A 20,877-nucleotide genomic window follows, 5' to 3' on the forward strand; every position below is an offset into this window, starting at 1 on the left:
TCCCTGAGCTAGTCTCCCCAAATTTCCTAATCAGAAGACCTTAGCTTCTCAGGAGCCGCAACGCCTCGCTTCTTTCCTTGGCCCTTCCCTGAACAGGGATTCAGCAGGTTTGCAATTCCATGGCCACACTGATGTACTTTGGTGCTTCCTGCTGCTCCCACCAGACTGCTGGTCATTCCCATGATAGACAGGTCACAGACTTGTTAATTAGATGGAAAGCAAAGACAGGTAGGATACAAACTTTCCTCGAAAGAAACTCACGTAGTGTGACGTCAGTACTATTTCCGACTTTCAGCAGTGATTACAGTCACTACGCTTTCCTGCTTCTTGAGGACAGCAGTTCAACCTGACTTTGAGCATAATTAGGTGAACTACTTTAAACAGAGCCAAGGGTAAGGGAGGAGAAGGTCTTGGGGCCTCAGCGCACTGAGTTTTCATTTGAATTCTCAAGGAGGCTCTCATAAGAAAATGCAATCGAAAACATAAAGAATTTCCTAGTTTTGTTTTTATTCATATGAAGTGTTCATTTACGGGATACTTTATTTTTGGTGAGCACTTTAACATTCATAATTGCATTTGAGACTTACTAGAACCTTTGAGGTAGGTAAAACAGGGATCATTCTTTCCCTTTGATGAGTGAGATATCTGAAGCTCAGAGAGATACCACGAGTAGTAGTGACAAAGATAGGACAAATCCCAGGTTTTGTGGCTCCTAGACTGTATTTCAGAGCCCTGGTGGCACAGTGGTTAGGAGTTTGGCTGCTAACCAAGAGGTCGGCAGTTCGAATCCACCAGCCACTCCTTGGAAACCCTGTGGGGCAGTTCTACTCTGTCCTGTTGGGTCACTACAAGTTGGAACAGACACCACAGCAGCTGGGAGACCCTATTTCGGTTGCATTAAATCATCTTTCATTAAGACCCAGAGAGAGTTGTGAGTTGATCAAAACCCATCAAACCTGCTTTAATGAACATATGCTTTTTGTCTGTCCAACATTCCTTCCCCTGAGGATCACTCAGCCCTCAATTCTGTAATATTTGTTTAGTTTGACTGTGGTGAAATCCACTGTGTCCCTAAGAGAAGATACGGAACTAAGGCTTGGCCAATCAGAATATTTCATCATCTTGGCCAAAGTGATTGGTTCAGCTATGAGCACATGACCCAAGCAGGCCAATTATGGTCTTCCCTGGGCTTTTTGCTAAAGTTCTTGGGAAAGGTGTACTCTTTTTTTCTGGGTCTTTGCTCATATGAAGAAAGAGTTTGTCTGGGAATGAAAGTGAGCAGAGACAACCAGAGTGGAGACATGGAGAGCGAGAATCCTGATGTTATTATTTGAACCCTTAGGTCCAGCTGCCAGAAACTTTCTAGTGAACAAATAAATTCCTTTTTTTGCTTAAGCCAAATAGTGTTGTGTTTTTGACACTTGCAAATGAAAAGAATTATTGACTAATAAAATGGCCATTCCTGTCTCTCTCAAAATTAGGAAATTACCTCTTCAAACTATTTGTAGTATACTTCTTGCCTCTCTCCCTCTCAAAAAAATCTGAGGCACTTATAAAAAATAAACAGGAAAAATAGGCAAAAAGCCATAAAGAAAGGAGTAAGTTTAATACATAGAATACAAATTATAAAGCCCTGCACAAAATAGGTTTGCTAAGAGACATAATATATGTAATGGGTAACAGCACACTGTATTAAATTGACAAACTAATTTTTAAAATTATAGTCAGGTATTGCTGAAGATTCTGGAAAATGGACACCTTTGGAGAAATTATAAATTGGTGCCAATTTTCTGAAGAGAAAGCATTTGACAGTGCTTATCCATACCTAATGCTTGTTCATAAGCAACAATCGTACTTTTAGGAATATATCCTAAGGAAACAGTTAAATAAAGATGTGTACAAAGATTTATGATAAGGGTGATTGTTATATTACCAGAAGTTGGAAAACAATCTGAATATCCAACAGTAAGTGATGGATCAAAAAAAAAAAAAAAGGCAATATATCCCCCATAGGGGTATCATGCATATATTAAAATGATGACGTGGACTTTTACTTATTGACCTTATATTGTGGAATAGCTTTTGGACTAAAAAATAGCTTGTCTAAATTTTCCCTAGACCACTGTGAATACAGAGTGGGGGTGTCCAGCTTCCTCTAACTTCATAAGAGAGAAGGAGAATCAAGATCAACAGCCCAAGGCTGATTCCTTTGAGGCAGGGGTCAGACATGCCTCCTCTCTCCGCCATTTTTACCAATTCTGACATCAACCATCCCTCCCATGACATTCTCTACTTCTCTGCTGGGTTTGATAATTCATTACAATGGCCACACAGAGCACACGGATGATACTCACAATTATGGGATTTAATAGGGAAGTACCAAAAAAAAAAACCCAAACAAACAAAAACCCAAACCCATTGCCATTCAATCGATTGCAACACACAGTGACTATAGGATAGAGTAGAGCTGCCCCCACAGGGTTTCCAAGGAGTGCCTGGTGGATTTGAGCTGCTGACCTTTTGGTTAGCAGCCGAACTCTTAGGTTACAATTCAGGCTCAGGAACACTGAAGATAGTGCTCTTCTATCAGGACAGCCTCTTCCCAGCTGAGCTCACAGGCATGCCTCTCTGGCCCTCAGCCTCTGCCTTGCCCAGGCAAGTGTTACAAAGCTCTTTTAGACCCTCCCAACAAGTCCCCAGAGGCACCCCAGGTACTTATCTTTCTCACTCCATGGGTCAGGAAGCCCACCGCTCAGTCTCCTGCCAGTCTCTCCTGCCACCACTTCTCACCACCTTCTGGGTTACAGCTTGCTCTCTCTCTTAGTCTCCTAGTTGCGGAAGCTTCTCAGCGCAGGGATCCCAGATCCAAAGGATGCGCTCTCTGTTCCTGGCTGTTCTTCCTTGGTGGTGGTGGGATCTTCTCTCTCCCACCTCTGAGATGGCTCATTTCAAGCCCAGTGGGATGGCAAAACTGACCAATCCCTTTGGTGGGCCACAGTTATCCTATCACATGGTCCTACCCAATCGCTTGGGTAGGAGTTACAAGATCGTGGCTAGAAAGGCAATACAAAATCGATCCATCATACTGCAGCCATGGCAAGATTCACCTGAATTGATCACTCATTTTTTCTCTTAAAAAAGAGAGAGAGAGAGAAAAAAAAAAAGCCTATTTATTGGTTGCTGTAACTAAAAAGGGAAATACAGCTGCGGCAGAAATTGTTCCTCCCTCTATTCTTATAAAAACTATTCTTATGGTCTGGGTATTCTTCCTCAGATCAGATTTGGCCGTTCATGGATGTGATGTTAGTTATTCCTTCTTGGACCATGTGCTAGCTACACCCTCTCCATTTTTCGAATGCTTGGCTGATATTGGGAGGTTATTCACTGACATTGAGTTAGGTCTCAAAGCATCATCTATTCTAGACCAGTGGTCACCAAAATGGGTGCAGGCTCAAAATAAATCACTGCGTTGTGAGAAAAACATTTTAGAACTTGTATTTAAGGTTAACCCTTTTTAATTTTCTACATAAGATATTTTTTATAATGTATGTAACATAACAGGATACAAAGCCAAAACCAAACACATTGCCTTCAAGTCAATTCTGACTTATGGCAACCCTATAGGACAGAGAAGAACTGCCCCATAGGGTCTCCAAGGAACACCTGGTAGATTCAAACTGCCAGCCTTTTGGTTAGCAGCTAAGCTCTTAACCACTGCACCCCCAGAGCTCCAACATAACAGCATAGTATATAACAAATAAATATACAAATATTGCTAAAATATTTTTTATGATAAAGGTGTTTTCTGGTTATCTATTGCTGCATAACAAACAAACCAAAAACTTAATGGCTTAAGGTACTATTTTATTTTGTTTATAATCTTCTGAGTCAGAAATATGTGAGGAGCTCAGCTGGGTGCTTCCTCTATGTTCCAAGAGGCATCCCCTGAAGCAGCTCAGCTGGGCGTGAAGGATTCACTTTCGGGATGGCTTACTCACACGCTGGCGAGGTGGAGCTAGCTATCAACTCCTTTATGAGTTTCTCCATTGAGCTGCTGGAGCCTCCTCACAGAATGGTGGCTGGGTTCCAAGAGGGAATGTTCCCACAGATGGAAAGTAGCATTGTCAGTCTCTTAAGGACTGGGCCCATAACATGCCACAGCATCACTTCTCTCACATTCTATTGATAAAAGCAGTCCAAGAGCCCATCCACATTCAAGAGCAGGAGGCATAAAGCCCACCTCTCAGTAAGTGGTGTGTCAAAGGTTTGTGGCCATCTATAATCTACCAGCAGAGTCCCTGGGTGGCAAAAAAGGTTAAGCACTGGGCTACTAACTGAAAGACTGATGGTTTGAATCTACCCAGAGGCACCTCGGAAGAAAGCCCTTGCAATCTACTTCCAAAAGATCACAACCATTGAAAATCCTGTGGAGCACAGTTCTACTCTGAAACACACTGGGTTGCCATGAATCAGAATGGAATCAATGGCAACTCTTTTTTTTTTTTAATAATCTTCTGCGATCAGAAAAGTCTGAAGACCACTGTCTTAGACAAACAGACTATATACCAGCAGCTCCACCCCCAGACAGGGGCTCAGCTTCCTTATAGTAATTCCTGGCCACCTGAAGCTGTCCTGCTCCCACTGATATTATACCTCTCCAAGGCTGTTTCATCAGAAATGAGGCTGAGGCTTTTCTCTTATGGCTTATTTATGCCAACGGTATAGTCAGAAGAATATGAGCAGGATAATGTGTGGGGAGAGGGAACAGAGTCTAACTCTTATTGGCACCACTGCTTTATCTTAGTCAATAAAACAGAATTTGACTGATAGTAGAAATAAAACATTTATCTGGTCAGGTCTTGGTAACCTGTATAGTTTTTTTTCTGTTACACAGTATACTTTAAACCAAAATATACTGAATATCTAACATAAATATAGTCAGAATGACTTTTGTAACTCATCTCAAAAAGGTGTGATTTTAACAGTTTTGTACTAGAAATTAACCAGTGTACCGAATGACATCTACTTTTCTTTCTCAGCAATCAAGTAAAATAATCACAAAGAGAACTTTAAGACTTTTCCTGTGTAACATAACATACTCTTTATTTATTATTGTACTTTGATGAAGGTTTATGGAACAAACTTTTTTCTCATTAAACAGTTAGTACACACGTTGTTTTATGACATTGATTAACAACCCCGCGACATGTCAGCACTCTCCCTTCTCAACCTTGGGTTCCCTATTACCAGCTTTCCTGTCCCCTCCTGCCTTCTAGGCCTTGCCCCTGGGCTGGTGTGGCCCTTTAGTCTCGTCCTATACTCTTGAGGAAAATAAAGTTGGTTGTCAAACAGTATAAAACCATTTTTGTAAGAAAATGTGTGTGAAAGACTAGAGTAAAATTATTTATTCTTGACAACTCTTACCTCTGCCATTAAGAAGGAATCCTGACAGGTCGTGGGGTTGTTAGCCAATGTTATAAAACAGTATGTGTACTAACTATTTAATAGAAACTAGTTTGTTCTATAAACCTTCATCTAAAGTACAATGAAAACAAATAAATAAAGAAGAAGGGATCCTGAGAGGAACCTGTTGTTTTCCTGACCAGGATGATGGGGGAGGGTACAAATGAGGAAAATACGGGCTAGGAAAAAAATCTTTTTCATTAGGAAGAGATGTCTGAAGGAGAAAAAGGAGAGAGAATGAGTTGTTTAAAGGGGAGGGGTGGAGACAATTTTGCAATGAGGTTGCTGGGTAATCTCTTCCTGTTGTAGTATGCCATTGTCATTGTCTTAGTTACTGAGTGCTGTACCACAAATGGATGGCTTTAACAAAAGAGATATTTATTTCCTCACATTAAAGGAGGCTAAAAGTCCAAATTCAGGGCGTCTGTTCCCAGGGAAGTCTTTCTCTCTCTGTTGGCTTTGGAGTAAGGTCCTTGTCATCAGTCTTCCCCTGGACTAGGATCTTCTCTGTGCAGGAACCCTAGGTCCAAAGGGCAGGCTAGGACCCTGGCACTGCTTTCTTGGTGGTATGAGGTCCCCAACTCTCTGCTTGCTTCCCTTTCCTTTTATCTCTTGTAAGATAAAAGGTGGTGCAGGCCTTTATCCAGGCAAACTCCTTTTACATTGGATCAGGGATGTGAACTGAGCAAGGGTGTTACATCCCACCCTAAGCCTCTTTAACATAAAATTACAATCACAAAATGGAGGACAACCAAACAATACTGGGAATCATGGCCTAACCAAGTTGACACATGTTTTTGAGGGACACAATTCTATCCATGACATTCATAAATTGAATTGTGTTCCTGCAAAAATGTGTGTATCAATTTGGCTGGGCAATGATTCACTTGTATTGTGTGATTATCTACCATTTTGTCATCTGATGTGATTTTCCTGTGTGCTGTAAGTTCCGCCTGTATGATGTTAATGGGGGGTGGTGGGTGGGCGGCAGTTGTGTTGATGAGGCAGGACTCAATCTGTGAATGGATTGTGTCTTGAGCCAGTTTCTTTCAGGATACAAAAGAAAGAAGTGAGCCCAGAGACAGCGGGACCTCGTAGCACCAAGAAAGCAGTGCTGGCAGCAGAGCCTGTCCTTTGGACCCCTCGGATCCTGCTCAGAGAAGCTCCTGTCCAGGGGAAGATCGACGAGAAGGACCTCTTCCAGAGCCAAGAGAGAGAAAGCCTTCCCCTGGAGCAGGCGCCCTGAATTTGGACTTTTAGCCTACTTTACTGTGAGGAAATTTCTCTTTGTTAAAGCCATTCACTTGTGGTATTTCTGTTATAGCAGCACTAGATAACTAAGACAGCCATCGAGTCCATTCCGACTTATAGTGACCCTATATGACAGAATAGAACTGCCTCATAGGGTTTCCTAGGCTGTAATCTTTATGGGAGCAAATTGCCAGGTCTTTCCTTCCACAGAGCCGCTGGTAGTTTTGAAATGCAGACCTTTCAGTTAGCAGCCATGTGCTTAGCCACTGCACCACCAGGCCCCCTTTGTGCCACCAAAAACCAGCAGAGTAAATTCAGTTGCATTTTATCCCTATCACGATGAGTCACACAACATATCACCATCCTAAAAAAAACTTCCTAAAGCCCCTACTGTATGGGAGTCATTTAAGTTCTCTAGATTTTTTTAGAAGTCTTTAGACACAGTCAATGTGGCCTCCATCTTGGAGGCAGGTCAATTCTGGCTGCTAGATTCCAAGTGCCCCAATCACTAATTAAAAACACTTTTAGGGTGGGCTATACTTAGGACTGGAACCACATTTTTTTTTTTTTATACTTAGGACTGGAACCACATGTTCCCAATTCCCAGTGAAGAATACACATTACGTTTCTGGACTTCTACGCTAGCCAAAGTTTTCTGATGTGGGGTTTGGGTTCCCTAGCGCCATCATGTGACTGACTTTTTGATGTGGTTTCCGTTCCAGTAAGTGAAACTCTGGCATCTCAGCCCTGGCCCAGCCTGCCATGCTGAAGATGAATTCTGAGCACTGACTAAGGCCGAATCTGCATGCCTGCGGGTGGATGGAACCACAAACTGCCATCGGGTTAATTAACCGGAGGCTGTTTAATGTCCCATGGCCCCATGCTTCAGGGTTTCCTAGTTGCTGCCATGTAGCCTGGCTATCTTAAAAAGTGCTCCTCAAAATACTTTTGGTCTGTGACCTCTTCAGTTGTGTGTGTAGTGGGGACTCTGAGCCCTATGTGTTTCTGCTTGAGGCTACAGAGACAAACCCACTGGGGGTCATGAAACATCTGCACTGCTCTGGGTGAACTCTTCCTTGTGGTGTCTGGCATTTATTCATTATATCAAGTAAATAAATAATTCATGCCCAAAACAAAAGCATAGACAATGTGGTAGATATTCCTAGTGCTCACCAATATCTGGTTCTCCTCTTTTTTCAGGCACATGGAAGACTATCCTTCCCAGCCCTCTTGTAGTTGGGTGAGGTCTTGTGATTGGTTTGGGCCAATGGGATGTGAGCAGGATGAAGCCTATCACCCCTGGGCTGTAGTGCTGAAGAGCAAGTGAGAGGTTCAGTGTCCCTTTTCTCCTGCCAAGGAGACCAAAGGAGTCATGTGTTCTGACGTTGCAGCTACAAATGGTGGAGCTTCCATCAGCCTGGATCCTTGAGTAACTGATGGAGCGAAACTCCACCAGCACACACACTGACCTTTCACTTGCAATGGACATGTAATATAAGCAAGAAATAAATCTTTGTTGTGTTCAACTTTGGGATTGGGGGGCTAATTTGTTATCACTGCACAACCTAGCCTACCCTGACTAATACAGTTATTTATAAAATATTAGTAATATAGAGACAGGCCTGGAGGCCACCTGTAGAACCTGCCACTGAGGATATGCCAAAGCTACCTAGGGTGGAATACAGACGGCAAAAGGAATATTACCTTTAGGGAACAGCAGCAGTCCAAATTACCAAGTTCAAGGGGCCAGGGATACTATGATCTACTCTGGGATGTTCCACTGCTATTAATAAAATTTTCAGTGGCTAATTATTTTCAGAAGTAGCCTGCTGAGTCCTTCTTCCTAGTCCGTCTTAGTCTGGAAGCTCAGCTGAAACCTGTCCTCCATGGGTGACCTTGCTGGTATCTGAATATGAGTGGCATAGCTTCCAGCGTCACAGCAACACAGAAGCCCCCACAGTACAACAAACTGACAGACACGTAGGGGAACATATCAAGATCTATCCTGAAGTACAACGCTGTCAGTAATAGGATAATATCCATATGCCTACAAGGAAGTCCAGTTAATACGACTATTATTCAAATTTATGCACCAACCACTAAGGCCAAAGATGAAGAAATTGAAGATTTTTATCAGCTTCTGCAGTCTGAAATTGATTGAACATGGAATCAAGATGCATTGATAATTACTGATGATTGTAATGTGAAAGTTGGTAACAAAGAAGAAGGATTGGTAGTTGGAAAATATGGTCTTGGTGATAGAAACAATGCCAGAGGTCAAATGATAGAATTTTGCAAGACCAATGACTTCTTCATTGCAAATACCTTTTTTCACCAACATAAACGGTGACTATATACATTTTTTTTTTTTTTTATACGCATGGACCTCACCAGATGAAACACAGAGAAATCAAATTGACTACATCTGTGGAAAGAGATGATGGAAAAGCTCAATATCACCAGTCAGAACAAGGCCAGGGGCCGACTGTGAAACAGACCATCAATTGCTCATATGCAAGCTCAAGCTGAAACTGAAGAAAATTAGAGCAAATCCATGAGAGCCAAAATACGACCTTGAGTATATCCCACCTGAACTTAGAGAACATCTCAATAATAGATTTGACACATTGAACACTGAAGACCAAAGACCAGATGAGTTGTGGAATGACATCGAGGACATCATACATGAAGAAAGCAAGAGGTCATTTGAAAGACAGAAAAGAAAGACCAAGATGGATGTCAGAGGAGACTCTGAAACTTGCTCTCAAACGTCGAGCAGTTAAAGCAAAAGGAAGAAATGATGAAGTAAAAGAACTGAACGGGAGATTTCAAAGGGCAACTTGAGAAGACAAAGTAAAGTATTATAATGACATGTGCAAAGAGCTGGAGATAGAAAACCAAAAGGGAAGAACACGCTTGGCTTTTCTCAAGCTGAAAGAACTGAAGAAAAAAATTCAAGCCTCGAGTTGCAGTAATGAAGGATTCTATGCAGAAAATATTAAATGACACAGGAAGCATCAAAAGAAGATGGAAGGAATACACGGAGTCATTGTACCCAAAAGAATTGATGTTTAACCATTTCAAGAGGTGGCATATGATCAGGAACCGATGGTACTGAAGGAAGAAGTCCAAGCTGCTCTGAAGGCATTGGGGAAAAACAAGGCTCCAGGAATTGACAGAATACCAACTGAGATGTTTCAACAAATAGATGCAGTGTTGGAAGTGTTAACTCGTCTATGCCAAGAAATATGGAAGACAGCTTCCTGGCCAATCGACTAGAAGAGATCCATATTTATGCCTATTCCCATAAAAGGTGATCCAACCAAATGAGGAAATTATAGAATAATATCATTAATATGACATGCAAGCAAAATTTTGCTGAAGATCATTCAAAAGCGGCTGCAGCGGTATACAGACGGAAAACTGCTAAAAATTCAGGCTGGTTTCAGAAGAGGACGTGGAACCAGGGATATCATTACTGATGCCAAATGGATCCTGGCTGAAAGCAGAGAATACCAGAAGGATGTTTACCTGTGTTTTATTGACTCTGCAAAGGCATTTGACTGTGTGGATCATAACAAATTATGGATAACATTGGGAAGAATGGGAATTCCAGAACAATTAATTGTGCTCATGAGGAACCTGTACATAGATCAAGAGGCAATTGTTCGGACAGAACAAGGGGCTACTAAGTGGTTTAGAGTCAGGAAAGGCATGTATCAGAGTTGTATCCTTTCACCATACCTATTCAATCTGTGTCCTGAGCAAACAACCCAAGAAGCTTGACTATATGAAGAAGAACGGGGCATTAGGATTGGAGGAAGACTCATTAACAACCTGCATTATGCAGATGACACAACATTGCTTGCTGAAAATGAAGAGGGTTTGAAGCACTTAAACTAATGAAGATCAAAGACCACAGCCTTCAGTATGGATTACACCTCAACATAAAGAAAATAAAAATCCTCACAACTGGACCAATAAGCAACATCATGATAAATGGAGAAAAGATTGAAGTTGTCAAGGATTTCATTTTATTTGCGTCCACAATCAATACCCACGGAAGAAGCAGTCAAGAAATCAAAAGATGCATTGTGTTGGGCAAATCTGCTGCAAAGGACCTCTTTAAAGTGTTGAAAAGCAAAGACGTCGCCTTGAAGACTAAGGTGCACCTGACTCAAGCCATGGTGTTTTCAGTTGCATCAAATGCATGTGAAAGCTGGACAATGAATGAGGAAAACCAAAGAAGGGTAGATGCCTTTGAACTGTGGTGTTGGCGAAGAATATTGAATATACCACGGACTGCCAAAAGAACGAACAAAACTGTCTTAGAAGAAGTACAACCAGAATGCTCCTTAGAAGCAAGGATGGTGAGACTGCATCTTACATACTTTGGACCTGTTTTCAGTAGGGATCAGTCCCTGGAGAAGGACATCATGCTTAGTAAAGTACAAGGTGAGCGAAAAGAGGAGGACCCTCAATGAGATGGAGTGACACAATGGTTGCAACAATGGGCTCAATCATAGCAACAATTGTGAGGATGGTGCAGGACCAGGCAGTGTTTTGTTCTGTTTCGCACAGGGTTGCTATGAGTCGGAATCGACTCCACGGCACCTGAAAAAAACAATAACTCTGGGATGGCTGGAGACAGGGCAGAACTTCCAGATGACAGTCTTTGGAAGGGGTCATCCTAGGCACATCAGAATCCAGGCCCAGATCAGTCAAGCAGAGTGACCCAACCCCCAAGAACGGAAAGTATTCCCAGTAGACTGCTTACCTGCCCTCATTGGTTCAAAGCCTTTGTCACTGATGGCAGACTTCTAGAGCCCCTGAAAGTGAGAGAAGCTTCTTGGGTCACTTCAGATTCACAAGACGTTAGGCTGTGATGAGAATTTATTGACTGGCCTGTCATGGTTTTCCTTGTACAGAGCCTGAGTGCCAATTATCCAAATGGGGGTTAAGACATACTCACACAGCCTCAGTCTAAGGCTCTTTGCAAAGTGCCATAAATAATAAGCTAACAGAATGAGGGCAGGGAAGGGGAGGTGGTGCTGCTCCTTCCATTTCTAAACCTGGAATTACCGATCTGCCCTATGGAAAGCCATGAAAGTTTCAGTAAACTGGACAGACAGGAATCTGGAAAGGGAATGAGAAAAACCTTTTCCCTCTTGTCATCATTAATGGCATGGGACGTAACTGAAAGTCACCGTCTCCCTCTCTTTTCTGCTTGACTAACCTGACTAGGTTAGTCTACATCTGTGGAAAGAGATGATGGAAAAGCTCAATATCATCAGTCAGAACAAGGCCAGGGGCTGACTGTGGAACAGACCATCAATTGCTCATATGCAAGCTCAAGCTGAAACTGAAGAAAATCAGAGCAAATCCATGAGAGCCAAAATACTACCTTGAGTATATCCCAACTGATTCAGTTGATAGCAGCAAGATGGCGCACATAGCCAAATTCCTTGTGGTAGCAAACTGTCTTCTTATTAGAACCAAATGAAAGAAGGAAGGATGATGGGTTAATCTCATCATTTCCTGAGCGGGAGACACAGAAGAATTTGTATAAAACTCTTACTGTAAAACTATAGCCAGAATGTTCCTTAGAAGCAAAGATGGCGAGACTTGGTCTCACATACCTTGGGAATGTTATCAGTCCCTAGAGAAGGACATCATGCTTGGTAAAGTAGAGGGTCAGCAACAAAGAGGAAGACCCTCTACAAGATGGATTGACACAGTGGCTGCAACAGTGAGCTCAAGCAGAGCAACAGTTGTAAAGATAGCACAGGACCAGGCGGTGTTTCGTTCTGTTGCGCATATGGTCGCTATGAGTCGGAACTGACTTGATGGCATCTAACAACAATAAAACTACTGTATAAAAGTGTTTTTGCAGAGAAGTGGTTCTCTGAGCTAGTTGGAAATGCAGAGCCAAGAGTCTTTGCTGGCAACAGTTGAGATGAAAAAATTCATGGGATTAAATTGGTTTTTGCTACTTTGCAGAACTTCATGCTAAAGGCTCTCAAAGTTTTTAATTTTGACAAGGAAATTATTTTCAAAGTCAAAAAGGTGCAGTTGCCCTTATGGAAAACCTCCTTGATGGAAAAGAAATGGGATCTTGTTACAATTTACTTAGGTAACTCTGCTTCCTCTGTCCAAATTGACCCTGCCGGGCAGGCTAGTGGGAGGCTGAAAAACCACAGCTTTATTTCCAGGTACATTGCTGTAAATGAATTAAACCAGAGGTTTATGTAGCAAATCCATTTAAACAGAGATTAATTCAGAATTCAAAGATATTATTACTTTGAATTTAATGGACTTAAAAAGAAAATGCCTGTGCTTTTAGAATAGAAGACAGACTTCTGAACCCCCACTTCGATTAAATCAAGGATTTAGAGGATGAATAGTGAAAATTAATGGCAAGAACCTATCTAGTGGTTCCCTACCTTTTATTTAATTTTTTTCTTGTGCTTTAGGTGAAAGTTTACAACTCAAGTTAATTTCCGTTCTGAGTTAGCAGAATGTCCAGGGGCCACAGTCTTGGGGGTTCCTTCAGTCTCCATCAGACCGGTTAAGTACGGTCTTTTTATGTGTATGTGTGAATTTGAATCCTGTTCTACATTTTTCTCCCATTCTCTCTGGGACTGTCTGCTGTGATCTCTGTCAAAGGTATCAGTGGTGGTAGCCAGACATCATCTAGGTCTTCTGGGCTCAGGCTGGTGGAGGATCTGGTTCTTATGGTTCTTCAGTCCTTTGGGCTAAGAATTTCCTTGTGTCTGTTTTTCGTCATTTACCATTGCTCCAGACAGAATGGGACCAATACATGTATCTTAGATGGCCACTCACAAGCTTTTAAGACCCCAGATGCTACTCACCAAAGTGGGATGTAGAACATTTTCTTTATGAACTATGTTATGTCAATTGACCTAGTTGTCCCCCAAGACCATGGTCGCCAGCCCTCAGCCCCAGCAACTCAGTCCCTCAAGGTCCCTACCTTTTAAATTCATACTAATAGCACTAAAAGTATAATTTAATTATAGTGATCTCCAAATCTTACCTCAATATTCTGTTGCGTGAAAGATAACGCTCCACCTTTTGAAATGTATCATGTTGTTGTTGTCGAGTTGGCCCCTGATTCATGTCGACCTCATGCACAACAGAATCCATGGATTTTCATTGGCTGATTTTCAGAAGCAGATCACCAGGCTTTTCTCCCTACTGTCTTATTTTATAGAAGCTCTACATGTGCTTTATTCCCAAAGGTTGATCCTATAAGCACTACTGGAAGTTTAAGGGAAGGACTGGGAACCAGAAATTGTAGACAAAATCCCTTCCTTAGAGCCAGTGGCATCACCAGAGTTGGTGTCACAGAGTGCGGTAACTCATGGTGTCACCTCCACCAAGCTAATTACCACAATACTGTAGCTAAAACACCAAAAAATCTGACAAAATCAGCACTATAAAAACACCAGCAGCAAGCAACAGAAACAACAGCGTGTGCTTGTAGCGCCATGCAGACAAAACCATGTAATTCCAAGGGTCATTGTAATTGGGTAATAATAACAGCTCTGATCGGAGTGCATTCCAAAAAAAAAAAATTGCATGGAGTCAATTCCGACCCATAGTGACCCTACAGGACAGAGTAGAACTGCCCCACACAGTTTCCAAGGAGTAGCTGGTGTATTCGAACTGCTGAGAAGGTTCAAAAAGTAAATCAGTATAGGGTTTTAGCCTTGTAGGTATATTGATACATGTAAGCTGGGACTACAAAAATTTTTTTTATTGTGGTAACTAACTATAGGGATATTTTTATAAAAAATAATAAATTTCTGCTGGAACGTGGCACAAAAGTTTTATAGACAGTCATTTTGGGGTCACCTCCTCTGATGGTGTCACCAGGTTTTGTCCACACCCCCTGCACCCCCTTAGTGACCTGGCACTAGTTCCATCCAGTATTATTGTCACAGGCCAGGAGGAATAGGGCCAAGAACTGGCCTTGGTTTGTGGAACTGTAAGATGCACCTTGTGGCTGGAAAACGTAGCCCTTACTTTAGACATTTCCATGACCGACATATAGCACAATGGCCCCCAAAGGTTGATCCAAATGGATATTTGTAGCAAAAGTTATGAGGCTTGTGCCCTTTCTACAGGCAATAATTGGAATTTCCAATGCCTAAATTGAGTTTACAAGTTAATGAATATAATCTCCAAAAAATGAAAACTGCACAAATAAACAATAGAAGGAAGGGAGAAAGAGGCTAGGCTGTAAGAGATGTCCTTCTAATACACCAGGTGAAAGTGACCTTGACTTAAAATCTTTGTTCTACTTTGGTCCAAGGCCATTATAGAACCAAGTTCTGTGAATCAGCACAAAGAGACTGAGGAAAAAGACTCTTAATGAGCTCACATAATGAATGGCTCGTCCTTGCTGCCTAAAGTACCACACCTGATTTAAGAGTGATGTGAACTCTGCTCCCATCTTGTCAGCCCAGGGAGCTAAGATTGATGTGTAGGGTAGGAAAATGAACGCTGAGCCGCAGGAGCAGTTCGAGGTCAAATCAGAATTTGTTTCTGTCCTGCCTTTCAAAGCTTTGTTTTCTTACAAAGCATCCATACTAACAACTCAGCACTGGGCTGGGGGACGTCAGGAAAGAGCCCTTCACCTTTGAGGACAAGCAGTTCAGGATGGTTGTCTCTTAGATATGAGGCAGGCTGGCACTTTTCCTAAAAGGATTGATTAGTGTTAGAAATTCGCAGTTTTACAGTTGACCAGGCTACTCTCCTTTCACCCCACCAAACCCCACCTTCACCCTTCGATTGCTCTAACCAAAATAAATAGTAAATGCATAAAGCTCAACAGTGATTCTATTCACAGAGTTACTGCCATGCATTCCAAAAACCCACGCCAACGTGAAGCAACTCAAGACTTCGCTTCTCTTCAGAGGGCTACTGAATAGCCCCTGGCGCGATTAAACCATGGAACCTGTGCAAATAAGACTTGGATGGAATGCTATTTCGAGGCAAGGTGAAAGTATTTCCAGTGACTTGAGTGTTCATTCTGATTATCACACATAAATGAGGTATCGGCCTGTAATAATATTAATGGTGTTGTTTTGTTAGGTTCCATCGAGTTGATAATGACTCGTAGTGACCCCATGTGACAATGTAGAACTCGTCCATAGGGCTGCTAGGCTGTACTCTTTACAGGGGAAGATCACCATGTCTTTCTCCCTCAGAGCGGCTGGTGGGTTCGAACTATAGACCCATCAGTTAGCAGCTGAGCATTTAAGCACTGTACCACTAGAGCTCCTTTTTGTTGTTGTTGTTGTTGAGAATATACACAGCAAAACATATACCAATTCAACCATTTCGACATGTACAATTCAATGACATGGATTATATTCTTCTAGTTGTGCAGCCATTCTCACCTTCCTTTTCTGAGTTTTTCCCCCTCTGTTAACTTAAACTCACTGCCCCCTAAGGTGCCAGTCTTATCTTTTGATACCCTTACAGGTAATTCTTAAAAGAGCATAAAGCTCAAGCAGACCTTTTTTACTAGTTAAGCTGAACTATTGTCTGGTTTTAAGGAGGCTTCAAGGAATATTTTCGGTTTAAAGTTTAAAGATTTTTTCAGAGAAATAGTTTTAGGGGTTCATCCACCCTCCATGGCTCCAGAAAGCCTGGAGTCCATGAGAATTTGAAATTCCGTTCTGTATGTTTCTCCTCTTGATCAGGATTCTTCCACGGAATCTTCGATCAAAATGTTCAGTAAGGGTAGCCAGGCACCATCCAGTTATTTTGGTCTCATGGCAAAGGAGGCAGCTGTTCTTGGAGACAATTAGCCTGACATTCTGTACCCTCCCCTATTCCTGATTCTTCTTTTTCCTCAGGTGAGTAAAGGCCAGTTGTTGTGTCTTGAATGGCTGCTCACAAGCTTTTAAGACTTCAGGCACTATGCAATGAAACAGGAGGTAAAACAGAAGCACTAAATGTGTTATTTATTAGGCCAATGAACTGGGATGTTCCATGAAATCATGACCCTAAACCTCCAAACCAAGGAACCAAATCCCATGCCGTGTTTGATTGTACATAAGCAACCTCAGCAGCTACTCTCTTTCTCTCTCTTTTTTTTTTTTTTGTCGTTGTTGTAAATACATCTATCACACAACTTTTCCCAGCTCCACTTTTTACCAGGGGTCCTTTTAATGATGATAATATCTATTTAATACCTCCCCCCCCACCACAGGAGTCCCTGGGTGGTACAAACGGTTAAGTGTTAAACTATCAGCTGAGAGGTTGGTAGCTCAAACCCACCCAGTGGTGCCTCAGAAGATAGGTCTGGTGATCTGCTTCTGAAAGGAAAGATTACAGTCTTGGAAACCCTATGAGGCAAGTCTGCTCCGCATGTATGGGGTAGCCATGGGTCGGAATCAACTTAACGGCAACTAAGCATTTACAGAAAAATGCTTTTTCTGTAAAGCATTTATAGTTTACAAAATAATTTCACATGAATTATTTCTTTTTGTTTTCAGAGCAAGCATAATATTATCAACATTAAACGCATGCAGTGGAAAACAGAGACTTTCTGGAGGTTACCAGGTTTGCCTTGAGTAATAGAGCTAAGTGATGTTGGACGTAGGATTAGAATCAAAACTCCAAGTCCAATACTTTTTTCACTTCACCCTACTGCCACTACAGAAAAATCTTCCCTTTTGTTTAAGGCTTTGCAATTTACAGATTGTTTTGGCACTTATTATCTTATTTGACAGAAGAGATAAATAGCTAACATTTGTTGCACCATTACGAAAGGCCAAGCACTGTATCAAATGCTCAATGCAAATTACCCATGCGTGGAAGGTAAGAATTCTACTCTGGAACTTGCCTTTTCCTCGTCTCTCCTATTGCCGCTACCATAGTCCAGTCCAGTAACCAGATGATGGCCTCTCCAGCTCCAGACATTTTCCACATGAAAGTCCATACTGTTCCCCATCATCCTAAAAACACAGCTGTCCTCATCACATCACATGTTTATGAACTTACAGTGACACACTGTGGTCTACCACAACTGGCCCTAGTGTTTTAGATCCCCCATTTTCTAGCCTACATTCCCTACCAATCCATGCTTCTCTTCCTTCCAAGTAGGTCTCCTCTCAGTCTCCAGCACACCTCAGCCTTCTCTGTCTCTGTGCCTTTGTTGTGTTTTCCCCCTGTTATGTCACTTCTCCTCTGGAATGTTTATCCCAACCTAGGTATCCCTCCAGGTGTCTACGAAGTATTCTCAGACTAGTCTTCCTTCTGATATTCCTATTGTTCCTATGAAAATGCCAAATAGTTTAGTGTTTAATCTTGTTTTCTAATTGTCTCAGTATTAACAAGTTACTAGTAGGGTCTCAGAGCCCTGGTGGTGCAGTCGTTAAGAGGCCTGCTAACGAAAAGGTCGGCAATTCAAATCCACCAGCCGCTCCTTGGAAACCCTAAAGGGCAGTTCTACTCTGTCCTATAGGGTCACTATGAGTCAGAATCGACTCATCGGCAATGGGTTTTTTTTTTAACAGGGTCTCACTAGACAGTAGGCTTCCCAGAGCAAGTACTGACTCAGATTTTTTTTTAATGGTCTTCACTGGGTATAACATAGCGCTGGACTCAGAGGTAGAACTTGCTTAGTTGACTTATTTCACTTGGTGGACTTAGTCGGCATCACACCAGAAGATAAGCTAGCATGGGTTTACTTAGTGGCTTTGATGAATGATCCAGTAGCCTTGCTCTTGGGAGGCTACTCCTCCAACACTTGATGGCAACATCAAATAAATCTGAAGGTCAGGAAATAGCAAAGAGGCCAATTCACTTTCTGTAGTAGAGTTGCCTGTTTGTCTACTTTTTGCGCCACTGAGGAACCCATCATCTCTGACTCCCCTCTCAGGTCACCTTTCCTGGTTCTCTAAAGAGGTCTGATAACTTGGAGGTAAAGTGAATTATCCAACTCAAAGGCCATAGCACATCTAATTTGATTTATAATCTCCAAAGTAATACAGTAGAAAGTGAAAAGTAGCTGAAGGCAGATGTTTTAAGATAATTCATGGAACAGTTTTACCAAAAGGAAAGAAATTTCTAGATACTGCTAAGCATTTTTCAGAATCAGCATGTTAAATGCCCATTCATCAAAGCTAAAGTTGCCCCAGTCAGGTTTCTGCAGGACCAGCACTTTGGAAACATAGTAATAACAAATTTAATATATATTCCCATATTCGAAAAGTCTGTCATACTTCCCAAACTACTTTCTCAAACACCATCTTAGAAATTAACTCCTTTTGAGTTGGAAGGAGTACTGAAGGTCATCTGGTTGATGTAAGGATAATATTTTTGAATAGTATTAATGTGTATTTTTCTCTTTTGTATTTCATTGACAGACCTACTCCTTCGCCTTTCCCATTTTTGCCTATGACTTGCTACAGCATGAATGAAAAAAAAAAGTTAATACTCAAGTTCTTACAATAAAAAATGGATTTTTGCAGGAAGATAATAGTTGCAAAAATAGGCTTTGTTGAGAGAGACATAGGATTTTCTAAATTTGTTTAGCTCCCATTTAGCATAACGAGAACCAAGCCTATAGGACTCAGGTCAGAGAGCTGTTTCCATGCCTCCAAATATCATTTCTACCTATGGTGAGGCAGTGGAAAAGCTAGAGTTTAACATTCCCAAGTGGAGTAGAAGGAACTCAGCATTGCTTGCATGCCCCTGGACGGGGTGAACCAATGTTGGTTGGAGTCTGGTTAGAGAGCTTACCAGAGAGGGATGACTGGTGATGGGGTAAAATGGTGCTGTGCCCAAGGGCGGTAAAGTAAACTGCCTGGACCCCGACCCCAAGGAAGTCACAGCCAGACCTCAGGGTCCCACAACACTGGGGAGTAGCAAGGGAGGCTAAGTGAGGAAAAAGGACACCAAACCCTGATTTAACCAAAGAAGGAAATGAATGACAAGTTACCATAAGCCATAGTCTTCAGCAGTAGGCACCGACAGAACACTAAGGAATGGGACCAGTTGCATGTGAGTGGTCACCAGTTCTGGGCCACCCTGCAGCAGACACTGTAAAGACCCAAAACCACCACATAAAATCAAGGCTTTTCCTCTTCCCCACCATGAGGATACTGTAAGTCCCTCATACAACCAGCTACTATCTTAGCAAGGGAAAGAAAGAAGACTCTGAAACACTGGGCATTTCTCCAAAAAAGACTGAGTTATCTGAAGAAAATTGCCCCAGAGCATTGGATTGAACTGAGCCAGGAGGGCTGGAACACACTTAGTTTCCCACCTCATAGGGAGATGGGGACTCAGGAAAAGCCAGAGTAGGGCGAGTGCTTTCGTAAACTTCCTCCATAGCCTAAAAAAAAAAAACCCTCTCCTTTTTAAGGCCCACGGCTCATTTGGACCTTGGGGCTAGCACAGGTGAAACAGATATTACTATATCTGTCTCACATATGCAGAAACCCAGGACCAGAGATGAAATGGCTTATCTATGATCAGTGGGCAACTGGGTAGCAAAACCACAACAGGAGCTAGATCACCTGATCCCAGCTGCAAGCTCTGCCTGCAAGACTGTGAGCTTCTCCAGTGACCCTGCGGGAGATGTCCCACTACATGGGCCTATGGAACCATGGCGAAAGGTGTCTATGCTCAGAAACACACCTTGAGTTTCCTGCATTCAGGCCTCAGTCATATTTCCCAGTCTTCATTCAGGAGAATCCTATGGCTGAAGAAGTTCCTTTGGCATATTTACACCTGGGAGTGACACGATTCTACCCTCCTTTCGTTACGCCCAGCGTTAGAAATGGCACTAAGCAGTGGGATGGGGATTGAACAAAGCATTTCTTTGTCTTGTTTCTCTCAAGAATCATCTAAAATTGAAAACTTTACTGGCCTCAGTTTTTATCCATCTGCAAAAACACATTGGAAAGAGAAAGAGGTTGGCAACTGACTTCAGGCAGTTCCCCAGAGTGTTAGATACCTGACTTTAAACAGATGCTGTGTATCAGCCCGTCTCTGTCCTACATGCTTAGTGTGTAAAAGACACAAGAAATACAAGGAATGGTTGTTACACTGTGGACTCTCCCCCTGTCTTTCTCTTTCTTTCTTCTTCTTCTTCTTCTTTTTTTTCTTTCTCCCCAGGAC

Source organism: Elephas maximus, chromosome 22 (genome assembly GCF_024166365.1).
Source record: "Elephas maximus indicus isolate mEleMax1 chromosome 22, mEleMax1 primary haplotype, whole genome shotgun sequence".
Classification (NCBI taxonomy): Eukaryota; Metazoa; Chordata; class Mammalia; order Proboscidea; family Elephantidae; genus Elephas; species Elephas maximus.